The sequence below is a fragment of the Euprymna scolopes genome, chromosome 46, assembly GCF_053919585.1.
Source record: "Euprymna scolopes isolate OS-2025 chromosome 46, ASM5391958v1, whole genome shotgun sequence".
NCBI lineage: Eukaryota > Metazoa > Mollusca > Cephalopoda > Sepiida > Sepiolidae > Euprymna > Euprymna scolopes.
The window spans coordinates 57,064,997-57,083,711 of record NC_136527.1 but is presented as its reverse complement, the minus strand read 5'-3'; the positions used below and the strand labels follow the sequence as shown (position 1 = coordinate 57,083,711).

General features: G+C 31.5%; 2 long non-coding RNA genes across 2 annotated transcripts in view; one reads left to right on the top strand and one right to left on the bottom strand.

Moving 5' to 3' along the window:
* The window catches only part of LOC145271195 (uncharacterized), a 428,562-nt gene that overhangs the window by 38,943 nt on the left and 370,904 nt on the right, over window positions 1-18,715 (top strand). The gene's annotated exons all lie outside the window — the stretch shown is intronic.
* On the bottom strand, window positions 3,142-15,383 carry LOC145270055 (uncharacterized). The gene is made up of 2 exons (XR_013865297.1): window positions 15,196-15,383; window positions 3,142-7,139 (listed from the first exon to the last, which is right to left on the bottom strand). It is a non-coding gene; the product is annotated as an uncharacterized LOC145270055 (long non-coding RNA).

The window sequence follows — 18,715 nt, the reverse complement described above, 5'->3', positions numbered from 1 at the left end:
CACATAGCAGTGACGTCACAACCTATGATCCCGTCAACTTTGAACACCACAAACAACAGCAGGCAGAAGCTCAATTGTGACACCAAGGCGCTCGAATCGAAATAAATTAAACCGCTATGGCTGAAAGACTATGTTCAAACAGTTGGGTCATATTAATTTCCGGATAGAGGGCAGTTCACACAGTAAAGTTATGTTATTCAATTTACTTAGTTCTACCAATCTATGTATTTCAGATCTTCATAATTTCTGATGTCATCCTGAAAATGGTGTATAATTATTTAAATATGAGATGCTTTCGTCTGTGTGTCGTTGTGCCTTTCTATTCGTTGTTGAAGAATCTGTTCTGATAGAAAATATCTTATCTTCAAATTTTCCAGTTTAACAAATGTCGATGAAATTCTATATGCGGAAGAGGTTCAAACTCAACTCCTGATTTTCCGTGCGACAGGCATGTACTTTAATACTCAGCAAAATTATCAAATCGAGCGAGGATTTAAAGCTTCTTTCAAACAATTTTATTTCAAACTACTGTTCTTATAATATGAATGTACACACGCGTATTTGCTTGATTTACGGACTGTTTTTTTCCTCAAAAGTAGCCACATAGATTTGCTAAAAAAATAATGGAGGTCACAGTGTCAATCTCCTTAGTTGACCAAACTCCAGCCCCGACCATCTCTCTTACTACACCTGAATCGATGAAGACAACACGGACGTCAACGAGATGCTTAAAATAAAGCTGAATCTAATCATAATGAAAATCGGATGATGCAAGGTGATGCAGAGCAAGTGCACGGCAGATGATTTCATAGATGTCTGCGCTTCTGATCTCAAACAATGTGTTTTGTGCATCGATGTGATATTTTGCAGGGATATTTGCTGATTTGGCCCAACTTCTTGGTTTTTATAGTTTACATATATTTAATGAAAGCTAAAGCATAATAAACTCCTGTAAATGTGGATAGTGGTTTAACACACGTAGAGTGAATATTACTTCGGTACAGTATGGTAATCGACGCGTTTTTGCTTCTGGGAAGTTGTCAGCAACCTAGAAATCCATCAGCTAATCACCACAGACCTTGCACTAATCCTGACCTTTTAGGTGACTTGGCGAATAGTCAATCATGGATCTTCAAAAGAAAAGTAGCCTCAACATGACTGAGAGTTTCCTCATCAATGACAGATGGAGGACAACCAAGTCTAGCTGCTGCTGCTGCTACAGATTTCATGACATATTGGAATTCACAATATCAACGTTTTAGGATGACAGATGGAGGACAACCAATAGGGGAAAGAAGGGAAGATTTTATTCCTTTCTCCCAAGCTAAAACAATACTTGAAACTCTAAATTCTAATGAAACTTTACTGTATTCTGTAAGTTAATAACCCCGACCCTTGAAAGCTAACAATCTTCTCCCCCCCCATCAATGAGTTATTTTTTATATAAGAACAACACAGAGTTATTTATTTAGATAAGAACAACACAGAGTTATTTATTCAGATAAGAACAACACAGAGTTATTTATTCAGATAAGAACAACACAGAGTTATTTATTCAGATAAGAACAACACAGAGTTATTTATTCAGATAATAACAACACAGAGTTATTTATTCAGATAATAACAACACAGAGTTATTTTTTAGAGAAGAACAACACAGTTATTTTTTTAGAAAAGAACAACACAGTTATTTTTTTAGAAAAGAACAACACAGTTATTTTTTTAGAAAAGAACAACACAGTTATTTTTTTAGAAAAGAACAACACAGTTATTTTTTTAGAAAAGAACAACACAGTTATTTTTTTAGAAAAGAACAACACAGTTATTTTTTTAGAAAAGAACAACACAGAGTTATTTTTTTAGATAACAACACAGAGTTATTTTTTTTTAGATGAGAACAACACAGAGTTATTTTTATATAAGAACACAGAGGTTTTTTAGATAAGAACAACACAGTTATTTTTTTTTAGATATGAACAACACTGAGTTATTATTTTTAGATAAGAACAACACAGAGTTATGTATTTCGTGCATCGGTTTATGTATCTCTGGAGACAGTTTTTGTAGAATATGCGGAAATTAGAAAAAAACAAGATATATCATTTGGAAAACGCTTTTCTTTTCTGTGCTTCTGATCTCACACATTTTGTGTTGTGGATCGGAATGATATTTTTCACGGGGAATATTTGCTGATCAGTCCCCACCTCTTTATTTTGAAAAAATTAATTTCCTGAAAATTGAAGCATAATAAGCTTTTTCTAAGTGTGGAAGCCGGTTTAAAATATCTAGAGTGAATCTTGCTTCGGTACAGTATGGTACTTAATGCGTTTTTGCTTCTGGAAAGTTGTCAGAAACCTAGGAATCCATTACATAGTTTCAACAGATCCTGCAATCATGACATTTTAGTGATTTGGCGAAGTCAAGCATGGATCTTCAAAAAAGGTAGTTTACCCATAGTTCAGAGTTGCCTCATCAATGACAGATGGAGGACAACCAAGTCTAGGTTCTGCTGCTACAGATTTCATGACATATTGGATTTCACAATGACAACGTTTTACAAGATTAATATGATGTGACATTGTTTCTTGTAATTTCATCATAAGTTTACTGTGGTGATTTCAAATAAAAGAACAGATCACTGCATCACACTTGATAGGATCCATTTCACACTTAACTAATTTAAAACATTGCAAATCAGGAACAATAATTAGTTCAGAGTTGTAATTTGCCACATGACCAATAGATATAAATCATTGCATATGCAACATTTCTATTAGATCAGACAAACGAAAGTGGGTCAAGGTCATTACTTATTGAAGATTTCTTGTATTTAAAAAATCATTCACAATAAACATATATATGAAAACAAAAATGATAAAAGGCTAAAACCTTAAGTAGATATTTAGACATGAATACTTGATATAAAATAATTTTATTGGGATGTATTAAATTTTTTAAATACAAAACTCTGTTAAAACGTTTTATTGAGATGTGTTACAGTTTAAAATATATTTTCAAACTGTTAAAACATTTTATTGATGTGCACTAAATTTAAAAAAAAACTAAAAAACTGTTCAAATGTTTTATTGATATGTATTAAATCATAATTTTTTTAAATTTGATAAAACGTTTTATTGAGATGTATTAATTAAAAAAATAAAAGAGCTGTTAAAACTTTTTATGTATTAGATGTGTTAAATAAAAAATACTGTTAAAATGTTTTATTAAGATGTATTATATTCAAAAGAAACAAAAACATGAAGTTAAAACGTGAACTCGGCATAAAGGCTGTATGTTTTTGGGGTGGTTTTAAAGATTTACACGGGAATAAAAACTTTGTATTTAAAAGTAAATTATTAACATAATCAAAGTATCACATTATTTTATATCGTTTTTGCATGAGAAAGTAACACAAATTTTTAACACAATAATACCAACACACACATATAACAAAAATACCAACACACACATATAAAAAGAATACCAAAATATGGTTTTTAATTTTTTTCAAAATTTTATCATTTGTGAAAGGAATATACTACCAGATTCCAGACATTCACAAAATCTCAAAAGAGTACAATTGTTCGCATGTTTGTCTAAAGCTGATTTCATAAAAACAGAAGAGCTACATTATAAAAAATATTTTCAGTTTTTCTTATTTTACTTTGAAGGGAAAATCAAAACTGACCTGGCTTGCATGTGTACGTGCTTCAAAGGGTCGAATGTGTAACAAAAATATAGAAAGAAGCTTAAAATGGTTACATCCAATTGATTTTAATAGTAACGGTCATGACCATGATGCAAAATATCGTTATGTCTATGCAAAAGAAAAAGGCGAATAAAAAAAGACGTGTACAGAATAGAGGACGAGTAAAAAGAAAATGTGTAAGTAAACTTGAAATGTGTTGAGTTTTTGACTTGGACGTTTTGACAACAGAATTTCGAGTTGTAAAGTTAATAGGTTTGACAAAAGGGTGTCTCGTGGATTTGAAAGTTTTGAAAACAAAGTGTAAAGTTTTGGAGTTGCAAGTTTTGATAACAGAATGTTAAATGTTTGAATTGGAAGTTTTAAAAATGTCAAATTAACCTGATAAGTCGAAGTACTCCGAAATCAAAGGGCTTCCTACCTGTGGCTCACACTTCAACTCTATATGAGATACATAGATATTTGTATGTTCTATTAAAGTTCTTTTGTATTCAGTATTTTTGCATATGACACAATAAATGTTCTAGGCAAATGTTACTTGCACTTGGTTCACAGGTATATTGGCCATGTATTTAAAAAATTATTTTGTCTGATTTAAGTTCCTCAAGTTAAATTTTATAGTTAGAAGGTTTGACAACAGAGTGTCAAGTTTGGATTTTGCAGTTTGGCAACAGAGTGCACATTACACAGCAAATGTTACTTCTATGCAAGCAATCACATACTTCACAGGAATGAAATTTGTTTTTTATTCAATTATTTTATTTAAGGGCTGATGGCGCATCCATACTTCATCTCATACATTTCAACCAACAAATAATCTAAAATTTTTGTCTATTTTTGAAGAATTGTTAGAATCTCTCTTGCACTTGGTTCACCAGGTATATTTGCGAGGTAGGGTTTAAAATAGCTTTGTCTGATTTAAGTTCCCACTATAATAATAGATTACAGATTTTCTAAAGATTACAGTTTCTTTTCTATGTCGTACATCAAACCCTGGTATTTCGTTATATGTCCAACCGTTGTTCCCAGGACTTGCTGCAACATTTAATATTCAACATTTTACAGATGATGTGGATCTGGTATTTCGTTATATTTTTGTCACTGTTTATCCAAATATTAACTTCTAAATTTGATTCTTCTTCCTTCTTGTTTCATTTTATTATGTCAGCTTCAATTGCTCCGTTTTCTAAGTAAATGTACCTGTAGCAATCGTAGAGTCATAGTCGATGGTGTATATGTCCAACTGTTGTTCCCAGGACTTGCTGCAGCATTCAATATTCAACATTTTACAGATAATGTGGATATATTTACACAATCCATTGTATTTCATTGTATAGTAGCCATCCTTTAGCAAATGTCAAATGGCTAAAACTAACTTTGTTGCACAAACTAAACTTGTCATGCTGAGATCATCTTATTAGAAGCATTGGGAATAAAACTTTGATCGTGAGCAGTCATTATAATTTTCCTGATAATAGCGCTGCTTTCCTCTTTTAAGCCAGTCTATAAAAACTTCTATGTTTATAACGTCCTGGGTGAATAAATCCAGAAAATATTTGTCATGCTATTGTTTGGCTCTTTTGTCCAATTTTCTGTAATGAAACTTCTGGAGTATTTTTAAAGACTCGTTTTTGGTGATTTCCGTAGCAGCCTTGTTTTTTTTATTCTTTCATATTTGCAAAACGGTCTTGTGCAAAATAGTTGTTTGACTATGTGATAGAGGTTGTACTACTGGCTCTTGCTTCGTGATGCTGGTATACAATGAGGTATGGATTTCATAAGATCAGATATTGATGCAATAAATATGACTTCTGTCAAAAGGATCCACGTACTTCACAAGTATGTGGTTGGTCTCTTTTCTTTGGATTTTCTTATCACTGTTTTTCCTTTGGGATGGGGCATCCTATGGGATGCAAAACATTTTCTCATTAGTTTAATTACTCCAACCAGGAAATCTTTTGAAGATTCTACACGTCCCTTTTAGTTCTAGTATCTGTATTTTTTGGCACTTGGTTCACCAGGTATATGCGCCAGATAGTTTTTGAAATTATTTTTCATTAGCCATGTTGACTAGTATGATTGATAAATTCTAAAGATTCCAGTTTCTTTTCATGTCCTACACAAATCCTTGGTATTTTGTTATTTTCCCTCTATGCTCTGTTAAGTCCAGCTTAATTAAAGATACTTTCTTCCAGTCGAGGTGTTACTTTCTCCCTCTTGTCCCATATAACAATGTCAGTCTCCCGTATGTGTTTTGATATGACGTAACAAATTTGACTTCTCTGCAAAAGAAGAACCACATACTTCACAAGAATGTGGTTTCTCTCCCGTATGTGTTTTCATATGACTCAAAAAACTTGACTTCCACACAAAAGAAGAACCACATACGTCACAAGAATGTGGTTTCTCTCCTGTATGTTTCTTCATATGACTCAACAAAGCTGAATTCTGTACAAAAGAGGAGCCACATACTTCACAAGAATATGGTTTCTCTCCTGTATGTTTTCTCATATGAGACAATAAATTTGACTTCACTGCAAAAGAGGAACCGCATACTTCACAAGAATGTGGTTTCTCTCCTGTATGTGTTTTTATATGATTCAACAAATGTGACTTCTGTGCAAAAGAAGAACAACATACTTCACAAGAATGTGGTTTCTCTCCTGTATGTGTTCTCATATGAGACAATAAATTTGACTTCTCTGCAAAAGAGGAACCGCATACTTCACAAGAATGTGGTTTCTCTCCTGTATGTGTTTTTATATGATTCAACAAATGTGACTTCTGTGCAAAAGAAGAACAACATACTTCACAAGAATGTGGTTTCTCTCCTGTATGTGTTCTTATATGAATCAATAAATTTGACTTCCGTGCAAAAGAAGAACCACATACTTCACAAGAATGTGGTTTCTCTCCTGTATGTGTTTTCATATGATATAACAAGTGTGACTTCTGTGCAAAAGAAGAAAAACATACTTCACAAAAATGTGGTTTCTCTCCCGTATGTGTTCTCATATGAATCAAGAAACTTGACCTCCATGCAAAAGAAGAACCACATACTTCACAAGAATGAGGTTTCTTTCCCGTATGTGTTTTCATATGACTCAACAAAGTTGACTTCTGTGCGAAAGAAAACCCACATACGTCACAAGAATGTGGTTTCTCTCCCGTATGTGTTTTCATATGCCTAAACAAATGTGACTTCCGTGCAAATGAATAACCACATACTTCACAAGAATGAGGTTTGTCTCCCATGATTGTTCGCATCTAATTCCACAAAAAACATATGCAATGGACAATATGATGAGATATGCCAGCAAATTTCGACTTTAGAAATTTTATCCGAAGAAATTATATTATTATAAACTTATTTAAGTCACCAATGATGTAAGGTCCTTCTTCATTTATGTATTCCTTTTCAGTGTTGCAAATTCTGAAAATATAAAATAAATTAAAAAAAATATCGTTAATTTTGTTAAATTGAAGTTATTATGTTAATTTTTATGAATATAAATTTATTATTAATTGAATTCAAAATATAATGACTATAGTTTTAATAAATACTCGTTTGTTAACAAAATTATTTCTTCTACTTTCAAATATTTAACTAAAATTTTTTACATACATTCATTGTAGAGATGAGGATTGACAGCTGGTAGGAAATGCACTGAACGATGGGGTCATGTTATCAGAATTGGTATTGTCACTGATTAAAGATCAACTTTTTTACATGTGCAGTTGAGTTGTATTGTAATCTTGTTCTTTGGTCAGTAGCTATTGTTATAATGGAGCAGGTATTTTTACATTTTTTGCAGGGACTGAGATCAGAATTGAAAAAGGCAGTAGGGTCAGTAATAAAACCAATAATAAAAAAAACGTAGAACAAAATGTGGCGTCAAAAGATGATGTAGAATCGTTTACTTTTCCCGTCAAGCAGTGTTATACAGAGCTTTTGCAAGAAGCCTATCCAAGAAAACGGGGTTGCATTGTTTATGCGATGTTCGTCAAATGAAACAAAGGAAAAACCAATGCACATAGTCGGTAACATTGTTTTATCATTTGGATTATTTAGACTATTGTTCTCATCTTAATTGTTATTTTTACAATGTTTGTGCAATAAATAACACTCAAGATGAGAACAGTAGTCTTAAGAATCTAAATAATACAAAGCATTTCTCATTTAAAAAATCTAGAACTGTAATATTGTAATTTGTTTAAGAATCATGATTATTTTTTAATTCAGTCAAAACTATTTGTAAGGTTTGTTGTTTTGGTCAATGTCTGGAACCTTTCCAAACCTCCCCAAAACCCTTTAGAATGACGACTTTTGTAACTTTCAGTAGTAAGATCGATAAGAGAAAAATATTGTCGTTGCTATAATAATAATAATGATAATAATAATAATCAGATCAATAATAGGAAAACATAGAAGGAAATGTGGCTCCAGGAAAGTGGATGATGTAGAGCAGTATTTAAGGGTGACCATACCAGTTGAAATAGAAAAATGTCAGTGATGCTGGCATCAGATAATCTTTTACTTTTCCCGTCAAGCAGTGTTATTTTTACAATGTTTGCACTCAAGATGAGAACAGTAGTCTTAATAATCTAAATAATACAAAGAATCATTCCTCATCTAAAAAGTTCAGAATCGTAATATTGTAATTTGTTTAAGAATCATGATTATTTTTATAATTAAGTAAAAGCTATTTGTAAGGTTTGTTGTTTTGGTCTAAATCTTTCCAACCCCCCCCCATAAACGTTTTACAATGACGACTTTTATAAGTTTTTTTAGGGTGCTGTAAACGAATATATACTTAAAAAATGGTGCAGAGAAATATTTTCCATATAAAAAATACTTCTGCAAAAAGTGAGGGATCACATTGAAATATAAATTAAACGTAAATTGAGCACCCACTTTATTGCCACCTAGGGAAGGGTTATTTTTTGCTTTTTTTTTGGGGGGGGAGGCAAAAGTATTTTTTGTTTCTTTTCTGATTTCCTCTTTCCATAAAGACACAAGGATATTTAAGAACAAAAATAAAGAATAATCTGCTGCTTTTCGAACTGCCAACAACCATTGTAAAAAAGAACATGTGAGGGTTGTATGTTCATCCAGTCAAAAGTAGCTGAGCAGTTGCTTGGTTCCCACCAGTTTTGGCAAATAGCAAACAGAATCCCGAACAGAAGCGTATGCTCTATCCCAACTATCATCAATGGACCTGAGGTAATCTCCACAGCATCAGACAAAGCCAAACTCTTTGCCAAGAACTTTGCAGCTATTTCTACCCTTTGCGACCAAGACCACCAAACCCCAATATTTCCTTCTGTATCAGAAAACACGCTATGTGATATACAAATATCTGTACGTGATGTTGCCAAGCTAATCTAAAACCTTGATTTCAGTAAAGCAACCGGCCCTGATGGTATTCCAATCATAGTACTCAAAAAACTTAACCCAGAACTAGCACCCATACTTACAAGACTGTTTAAACGTTATCTTAAGGATAATTGCTTCCCAACATCCTGGAAAACCTCATCAGTATGCCCTGTATTTAAGAATTCAGGTGATCCTTCACCCCCCTCTCAGTACAGGCCAATAAGGCACATGTGCGTTATGAGTAAGTTGCTGGAACCTGTGTTAAATACAGAAAAAGAAGCAAAAATAACCTTCTTAGTGACACACAATATGGTTTCCATTCTGCTAGATCTACATCAGATGTGCTTACAGTTATATCTCAGAGGATTAGCGAATTTCTTGACGGAGGCTACCTTTCTAGGGCAATTGCTCTTGACATATAAAAGGCCTTTGATGATATATGGAATAAAGGTTTACTTCACAAGATCTCCAGCTATGATATAGCTGGAAATGTATTCTCAATTATTAAGTCATTTCTCTCTGATAGGTTCATAAGGATAGTAGTTGATGGGCCGAAATCAGAAGCTCACAGCATTAATGCTGGAGTCCATCAGAGGTCCATCCTGGGTCAAACTCACTTCCTGATCTACATTAATGATCTTCCGAATCACACCCTTACATCATTCATAGACATTTATGCTGATGACACTACTATCTATCGTAGCACATAAAAGACCGTACATGACTAAGCTTTCTCCGATTCTCTCCTCTGAGCTTGAGCACCTGGTACAATCGGGGAAAGGGGTGGCTAGTTACTTTTAATGCATCTAAAACCAAGCTTTTATCTTTACATCATCAACGCTCTGATCCATATCTGGCATCAATTGAAATGAATACCTCTCATCTTAGGGAGGCCTCATGTTCTGACAAGCTTCTAGGCTTTATCTGAAATGAAACACATCAAATCTGTTGCCAAGGCTGCTGGAAAAACGCTGGGATCCTTCTATCGATCTGGTAGATATCTACCTGCTGATGCAATTCTCTAGCTATATAAGAGCCAGATACTCCAAGGATGGAGTACTTGTGCCACATCTGGGTAGAAGCTGCTAGAAAGAACTTATCCTGCCTTGATAGCGTTCAAAATAAACTTCGTAGCATCGAAGGAGATGTCCTTTTCTTTTCCCTGCAACCTCTTTCTCACAGAAGAGATGTTGCCAGTTTGTCTCTGCTTTATCGTTATTTTCATGGCAAGTGCTCGACTGAGCTTCAATCTATGGACCCCATCACCAAACTTTCACAAGAAACACTCGTCTAGCTGAAAACACTATCAACAATCCCCCCACTCTTTATCTGTTCCTAAACCTAAATTCCATGAACGAAGCTTCTTTCTTAGAACTACACGCCTGTTGAACTGTCTTCCGTTTGCCTGCTTTTTTAGCTACTACAATATGGTTGTCTTCAAGTCCAAGTGATGATGCCTACATAAAATTTGCAGATATCTGTCATTCCTTATGTCATCAGTGGTTACCATTTTTTTTATCTGCAAGTGCGCATATATGCCACAAACAAGTAGTTTCCCAAATATTAAGCAATGTAATTCCTTATGTGATCAGTGGTGATCAGTTCTGTATGTGCAAGTGCATACTTAATTGGCCTCCACTGATAACAATTAATTACATACTTTAATATCCAGATACCTACTGGTTTGCAGCAAATTTAAATGTGATATTCGTTTTCAGCATACCCGAAAACCTATCGAAGTTGTAATGTTAAAGATGATTGTTAATGTGGAAAATAAATAACAATTTACCAAAACGGCTTTCAGACAGTCAAAGAAAACAAATTAAAAAAATTATCACCTTGTGGCCAGAAAGTGGGTGCTTATTTTACATTAAATTTATATTGAAAACTGATCCCAACTTTTTGAAAAAGTAATTTCCTTGTATCATGAAAAATCATTCTCTGCGTCACTCTTGAAGTATATATTCGTTTTTAGCACAGCTGAAAAACTTTAAACTTGTGAAGCAGTTAATATCATTTAAAATTTATAAAATTATTTTGTCTTTGGTAGACAATAAAGAAGTTGTTTTTTACGTTTAAGTTTATTGAAAACAAGAAACTGTATACAGTGAAAAATTTTCAACAATACATCAACATTTTCATTAGGATTATTCGCTTAGTAAATGTAGTTATCTCCCTTACATTTTTAACGTATTCTGCAAATGCGCAAAAATCGATACTAAATTCATGTAGTAATACTTACGTTTTTGTTTTATAATCTGCTTTCGATTAACTTTATCTGCTTTTATAAAGGAAACGATTTTTCAAATGTGATTGACTTTACAAGCTCAACTTAACATTCAAGATGACGAAGGGAAGAACAAGTTCGCAGAAAACAAAATTAAAGAGGACAAAAAGTTATTGCGAAATAGAGCCGATCTATTTGATGAATATCACGGATAAAATTAGTATTATTTTATTTAACATTTTAATATTTACATGAGAGAGAACAGATTACACGTTTCATCTTTATTAATTCTCTAATTCGTTGCACGTGCAATCTAATGGCGGAAACTGATAGCGTAACATAGTTTAGAAAGCCGTCTTATATATTTTTTTAATTTCTAATTATGTCTTGATTGGGGTTTAAAGATTAAAGTCTAAAGTTAATCTCTATATTGAAAAAATCATACGTGAAAGAAGTTTATAATGAAAAATGTTTTCACATCGGCTTTAAAGATAATTAGTAACATAAAGTCTTAAGATATTGGATTAAAAAAAGATAGTTTTATTAGCCTCTCCCACAAAAGTGAGAGTTTAGTAACAGATCTAGCTTTGCACAATAAAAACAAGAGACAACACGTAAGCATAAGTCCTACAGAAGCCAAAAAATGTAAGAAAATCCATTTCATATTAGACCTAGCGGGGGTAGGGCTCTGTCTTTAACCAGTTATTAAATATTCTTAAAAATGAGATTTTAATTTGTCCATATATGATTATAGAGTCGTGATGTCAAAAGCAATAAAAAACGTATTTTGGTGTCATCAGCTAGAAGCGAAACCAAAAGCAAAACTGTAACACTCAAAGCTGGTGACGTTACCACTGTACAAATATAACACGCATATGAACTGATTAAAAATAAACTAAGATGAATGTACAAAATGTATAACGATTTTTTTTTTAATTCTGACCCTATAGAACTCAGGAAAGTGATGCCAATTTGTAAAAATTGACCGTGGAGTCATTAACTTCTATGTGTGTGACTCTGTGTTCACCCATTCATAATCGGGATCTATCAATTTTTAGGGTTAGGGTTAGAGTTAGGGAATTTCTTGAAGTCAAAATAGTAGAGTATCACTAATTCATAAATCAAAATCATTGTATTAAAATGGAAATATTGTGTTAGAAATATTAATTCAAATCGTTCCAATGTAAATGTTTTCTTGTAACGAGTGTTCATTATGCAGGCTTAGTTAAATGAGGATCCCATGAGAATAGCATGAAGTTTAAGATTACTGAGTTTTATGAACAGAGTACGACACGTGGTTAAAATGAATGTTAATATTTTCTGAGAGAAAAACGGTCATTAAACCATGTAAACAAATTTTCGTGATAATTTTTTCATTAAAACCACATTAAATATTTTTAAATATATTTTGTGAAAATATTTAATGAATACTGCTTATTCCTGAAATATTAAAAGTATTTTTAATTGTTAACATCTACAATGTATTATTTTTATATAAAAAAAGCAAACAGGTATTCATGAGTTTTTTTTAATTTAAAAAGACAATAATTTGCGATTTTAGTCATCATATCGGTGTCACTGGACACATAAATCCATAAAAATAAAATGGAGTTTTTAAAGAAAAGGAAATAATACAATCCACTCAATAATTGATATTTAAAAGTGTATTATCCATTTTCATATTAAGTTAAATGAAATGATAATTAGTAAAATAAAGTCTTAAGATATTGAATTAAAAAAAAAAGATTGTTTTATTAGCCTCTCCCCCAAAAGTGAGAGTTTAGTAACAGATCTAGCTTTGCACAATAGAAACAAGAGACAACGCATCACGCATAAGTCCTACAGGAGCAAAAAATGTAAGAAAATCCATTTTATTTTAGACCTAGCGGGGGGCGGGGCGCTTGTCTTTCACCAGTCACTAACTTCTATGTGTGTGACTGTGTTCACGCATTCATAATCGGGATCTATCAATTTTTAGGGTTAGGGTTAGGGAATTTCTTGAAGTCAGCGAAATCACTATATTAGGATAAAATGACATTTATTTACGTGTTAGGAATATTAATTCAAATCGTTCCAACATAAATGTTTTCTTGTCACGAGTGTTCATTATGCAGGCTTAGTTAAATGAGGATCTCATGAGAATAGCATGGAGTTAAGATTACTGATTTTTATGAAAAGAGTGTCACACGTGACTTGAAATGAATGTGAATATTTTCTGAGAGAAAAAGGGTCATTAAACCATTTAAGCAAAAGTTTGTGATAATTTTTATCATTAAAATCACATTAAATATTTTTTAATATTTTTTTGTGAAAATATTGAATGAATACTGCTTATCGTAATGTTCCTGAAATATTAAAAGTATTTTTAATTATTAACATCTACAATGTTTTATTTTTATATTAAAAAAAAGCAAACAATAATTTGCGACTTTAGTCATCATATCGGTGTCAATGGACACATGTATCCATAAAAATAAAACTGAGTTTTTAAAGAAAAGGAAATAATAAAATACGTTCAATAATTGATATTTTAAAGTTTATTATCCATTTTCATATTAAGTTAAATCAAATGACAAAATAAATAAATAAATAAATAAATAAACCACGATAAAATATTTAGTTTAAAATACAAATAACGATTTACTAAACGACGTTTTATTTACTGGATATTTTTCCGGCATTCACCGGAAGTTATTATCTTCCCTAGTAAGTTCGATTTGTTTATATTTTTATCCTTTTAATTAACGTATATTGAAAAAAAAAAAAAACTGAAAGAAACAACAAAAAAAACAAAAACAAAACAAAAAAAACTTTGTTGAAAACACAAAGAGAAAAGATAAGAAGCGAAAAGTTATAAAGGCTGAATGGGTAGTCGTATGCGTAAGGAAATAACACAACTAAAAGTAAGGGGTTGGACATGTGGGTAAAGGGGAGGATTTGCTGTATAGTTGTACAAATAGCTTCCAACCCTGTTATATAAAAAAATGTGGATGTATATATAGTAAACAGAAGTTTGTTTATATTTCCGTGATTATTGAAAATGTAATCCTGTGATTAAAATTTAATTAAAAATTAACCATGTTGTTATAAATAATAAAAAGAGAGAAATAATGCAAGATGAAGTTTTAAAATTATTAAATGTGTTTTATTTTATAATTTAAAAATAAAAACAAAATGTTAGTTTTGTTCTCGAAAAGAAATAATGAAAGATGAAGTTAAATACTGAATTCTTGTGGAGACGCATCCAAGAACAATATAAAATGTAAAATCAAACCAAATCCTGTTTGTATTGTTCATTGTTTTAAATTTTAAATTACAAAATAAAAATTTTAAATTATAAAATAAAAATGTTAAATTATAAAATAAAACACATTTAATCATTTTAAAACTTAATTTTTCATTTCTTTTTTGTGTTAACCAACGTATTATTTGTATTGCTTAATGTTTTAAATTTTTAATTATACAATAAAATTTTAAATTAAAAAATAAAACACATTTAACCATTTTAAAACTTTATTTTCATTTCTTTTTTTGTGTTAACCAACGTATTATTTGTATTGCTTAATGTTTTAAATTTTTAATTATACAATAAAAATTTTAAATTATAAAATAAAACACATTTAATCATTTTATTTGTTGAACAATATGGTTAAAATTATACGTAAACAAATTTCTTGATATAGACTGGTGACGACCCAAAGTGTCCCCTTTTTTAATAACGGGGTTGGAGACTATTTGTACAACTAAACGGCAAATCTGCCGGTAAAGGATATAAACAAAGTTCGTAGTTAAGATGAAATAATATATTAAAAAAAAAAAAAAAAAAAGAAAACGTTAAAAATATTAAAAAGTGTCTTTAAGAAGGAGATATATAATGCTTCTTACCGGAGATGGTTTAAAACGGCGAAGGAAGGACAATAGAAGATAAAAGACAGCGACATGTGAATCAAAAAAGGCTGCTGACAACAATTACGGAACAAAACACCGGTCAACCTGCCGGTGTTGATTCTATTAGAAAAATGTCCGGACAAGGGAGATAACTGTTGAAGGGACATAATGCATGGAAAATAGACAACTATCTGAAAAATAAAACAACGTTTATAATTATTGTAATGTGTTTGTATTTAAAAAAAAAATGTTTTATTAATTGAAAAGGCGGTTTAAGAGTTAATATTGGAAATTAACTCTGCTGTTTTGTTAAGTAAACTACTTTTAATTCATTCGATTTCGAAATTTATTTTCACTTCAAAATTTCGTGTATATATATATATATATATATATATATATATATATATATATATATATATACACTTGTGCCCGATATTATTCATACCCCTCGGATCTTTGAGATTTCTATAAGAATATTGCTCAAACCAGAAGGTAAACAATATTAAAGGGATTTCAAACAATAAATCAAGCATAAGCATTTAATTTAAACTCAACAAATAAATAAATTATGCAAGTTTGAAACATTATACAAAGAAAAACAATAATGGCACTAGTTCAAAATTATTCATACCTCTCTTACTAATAGTCAATAGCATGCCCTTTATTCTTAATAACTGCCTGTAACCGTTTTGGATATTTATCAACAAGGTTTTTACAAGTATCAATACTGATTTTTAACCATTCTTCAATGCAGTAGTTCTCCAAATCCCTCAAATTTCTAGGTTTCCGCTTTTTAACCTCAGTTTTCAATATGTGCCAGAGGTTTTCGATAGGGTTCAGGTCGGGACTCTGGCTAGGCCATTCCAAAAAATTCATTTGATTATCCTCAAACCATTTCTTGACTATTTTGGCAGTATGTTTTGGATCATTATCCTGTTGAAGGACCCAGTTTGGTCCTAAATGGAGCTTCTCCGCATCCTGTCTAATGTTTTTCTGGAGTATCTCCAAATATTGCTCCTTCTTCATGGTTCCATCTATCTTGACCAAACTACCTGGACCACTAGCCGAAAAGGAGCCCCAAAACATTAGGCTACCACCACCATGTTTCACCGTGGGTATGGTGTTCTTTGGGTTGTAAGCTTCTCCTTTCTTCCTCCAAACGTAAGAAGTATCCATATGGCCAAACAATTCAATTTTTGTTTCGTCAGTTCACAAAATACTTGAGAAAACGGACTCTGGAGAATTCACATGGGTCCTAGCAAACTTTAGACGTGCTGCAAGGTGTTTTCCGGTGTACAATGGAGTCCTTCTTGGTCTTCTTCCTTTCAGACCATTTTCATGCAGAGTCCTTTGCAATGTTTGCCTTGATATTTTTATGCCAGAAGACTCCAGATTTTCTAAAATGTCCTTAGTAGTGGTGGTTGGATTTGCATTAACACTTCTTACAATATTCCTGGTGGCTCTAGCAGACAGTTTCCTTTTCCTTCCTCTACCAATCAAGTTGTTTGTTGTGTGGTGGCTCTGGAATTTTTTGATGATGCTCTGTACTGTTGCTGTAGGGACCTCAAATTTCTTGGAAATTGACTTGCAACCTAAACCATCCTTATGTGAATTCACAATTTTAGTCCTAAGATCATTACTAAGCTCTTTTTTGTTCCCCATTCTAATAATTTTTATTCTTTTATTGGTTTTCAGTTGATATCATTTTAATTTCTGAAAAATGCAAAAAACGAAATGAAATTAATCAAAGGTTGTATAAAAGCATTCAAAATAAGACTCAAACAGGAAACAAACAGTCAGAAACTCGATTAATACTGAAAAAATAAGGGGGTATGATTATTTTTGAACATTGCTGATTTTATAAATAGCTGTATATTTCTTTTATTACAAGTATCCCGAGATTTTAACATGACGAAAATGATCAGAAGAGGTTTATTAAGAATATGTATCAATATGGACGTAAACAATAAATTCTTACAAAGTTACACCTAATAAACTCAATTTTCAAGGGGGGTATGAATAATATCGGGCACAAGTGTATATATATATGTGTGTGTGTGTGTGTGTGTGTGTGTGTATATATATATATATATATATATATATATATATACATACACGTCCTCTACCCTATCCCATCCTTAGGTGTATCAGAATTTTGGGGGAATTTTTGACACCCCTAACACGAAACTGTGAATAAAATATAAAAAACTCGTAATTTCTCTTTTTAAAGTGGGTTGTTCATTTTCTATATGGAATATACTTCCAAAATAAACTATTAAAGTCGTTTAAAAAATAATAGAAATATTTTTTTTTTTTTATAAAACAATATTTACAAAGTGCCGGTGTGCGTTCATGCAGCCATGTTTTTTTACGTAATGAAATCAATTGAATTTTACGAGTTAATTTTTTGCCAATTTTTACACTGTAAAAATCTATCAATTGATTAACTTTTTACTGTATTTTCATGATCAATATGAAATGTTATGCTCTTTCCAATAAACCGATTATAATATTTTAGACAAACGTTTTTTTTTAATTCCCCCCATTTTAAAATGTCTTAAATTTTAATAATTAATTTACTCACCAAAGTTTTATATATCACAAATTGAAGATAAAGGTCAATAAATAATATATTGTAAATTAAAACAAAAAAGAAGTGTTTTGGGGGATTTACCTGTAAAGTCCAAAGTGTAAAACCTTTTTTTTTTTTTAACCATGTTGATTTTTTGAATTGCCCAGTAAGTATTGGACTCTGCCGTCAATATTTTTTGATTTAAACACGAGGGAATTTTATAAGTAGTTCAGTAGAAATACACCTTATATAAAGTATTTTAACCCAATAATAATAATACATCAATTATTATAAGTAGAAAGATGCGATTACATATCAGACAACTTCACAAAATATAACTGCTACACAACTTACTATGTCGATACTGTATATGGCTAATTAGTTTATAATTGTTGGATTTTTCTCGATCTGATGCTGATAACTGTATGTTGTTCAATACACTTGTTTAGTCGTATGCTTTGGAAGGATAAATTGTCCCCGAAAAATGTTCACTAAAATTGATGCTATGACAAGCATTCAATACAAAATGCCCTGGTCTAATTTCTCATAGAAGTAGGACAATGAACAATTACAAAATTATTGCATCGTTTTATTCTAAGTAAACAGATTCGTTGACATAAATAACAAAAACAACACAAAATATAACTGCTACAATGCTACATATCTATGTTAAGGCTAATCAGTTTCTAATTGTAAAATTTTTCTCCATATCTGACGCTGCAACAGTAAATGATAATCAGATGTTGTTCAATACACTTGATTAGTCGTATGATTTGGAAGGGTAAAATATACACTGAAATTGATGTAATGGCAGCCATTCAATACGTAATGCACTGATTTAATTTCTCATATAATAGAAAAACGAACATTGCCACAGTTATTTGTTTTTTTTTCTAGATAAGAACATCAAAGAGTTACAAATTTATTGCATCGGTTTATGCATAT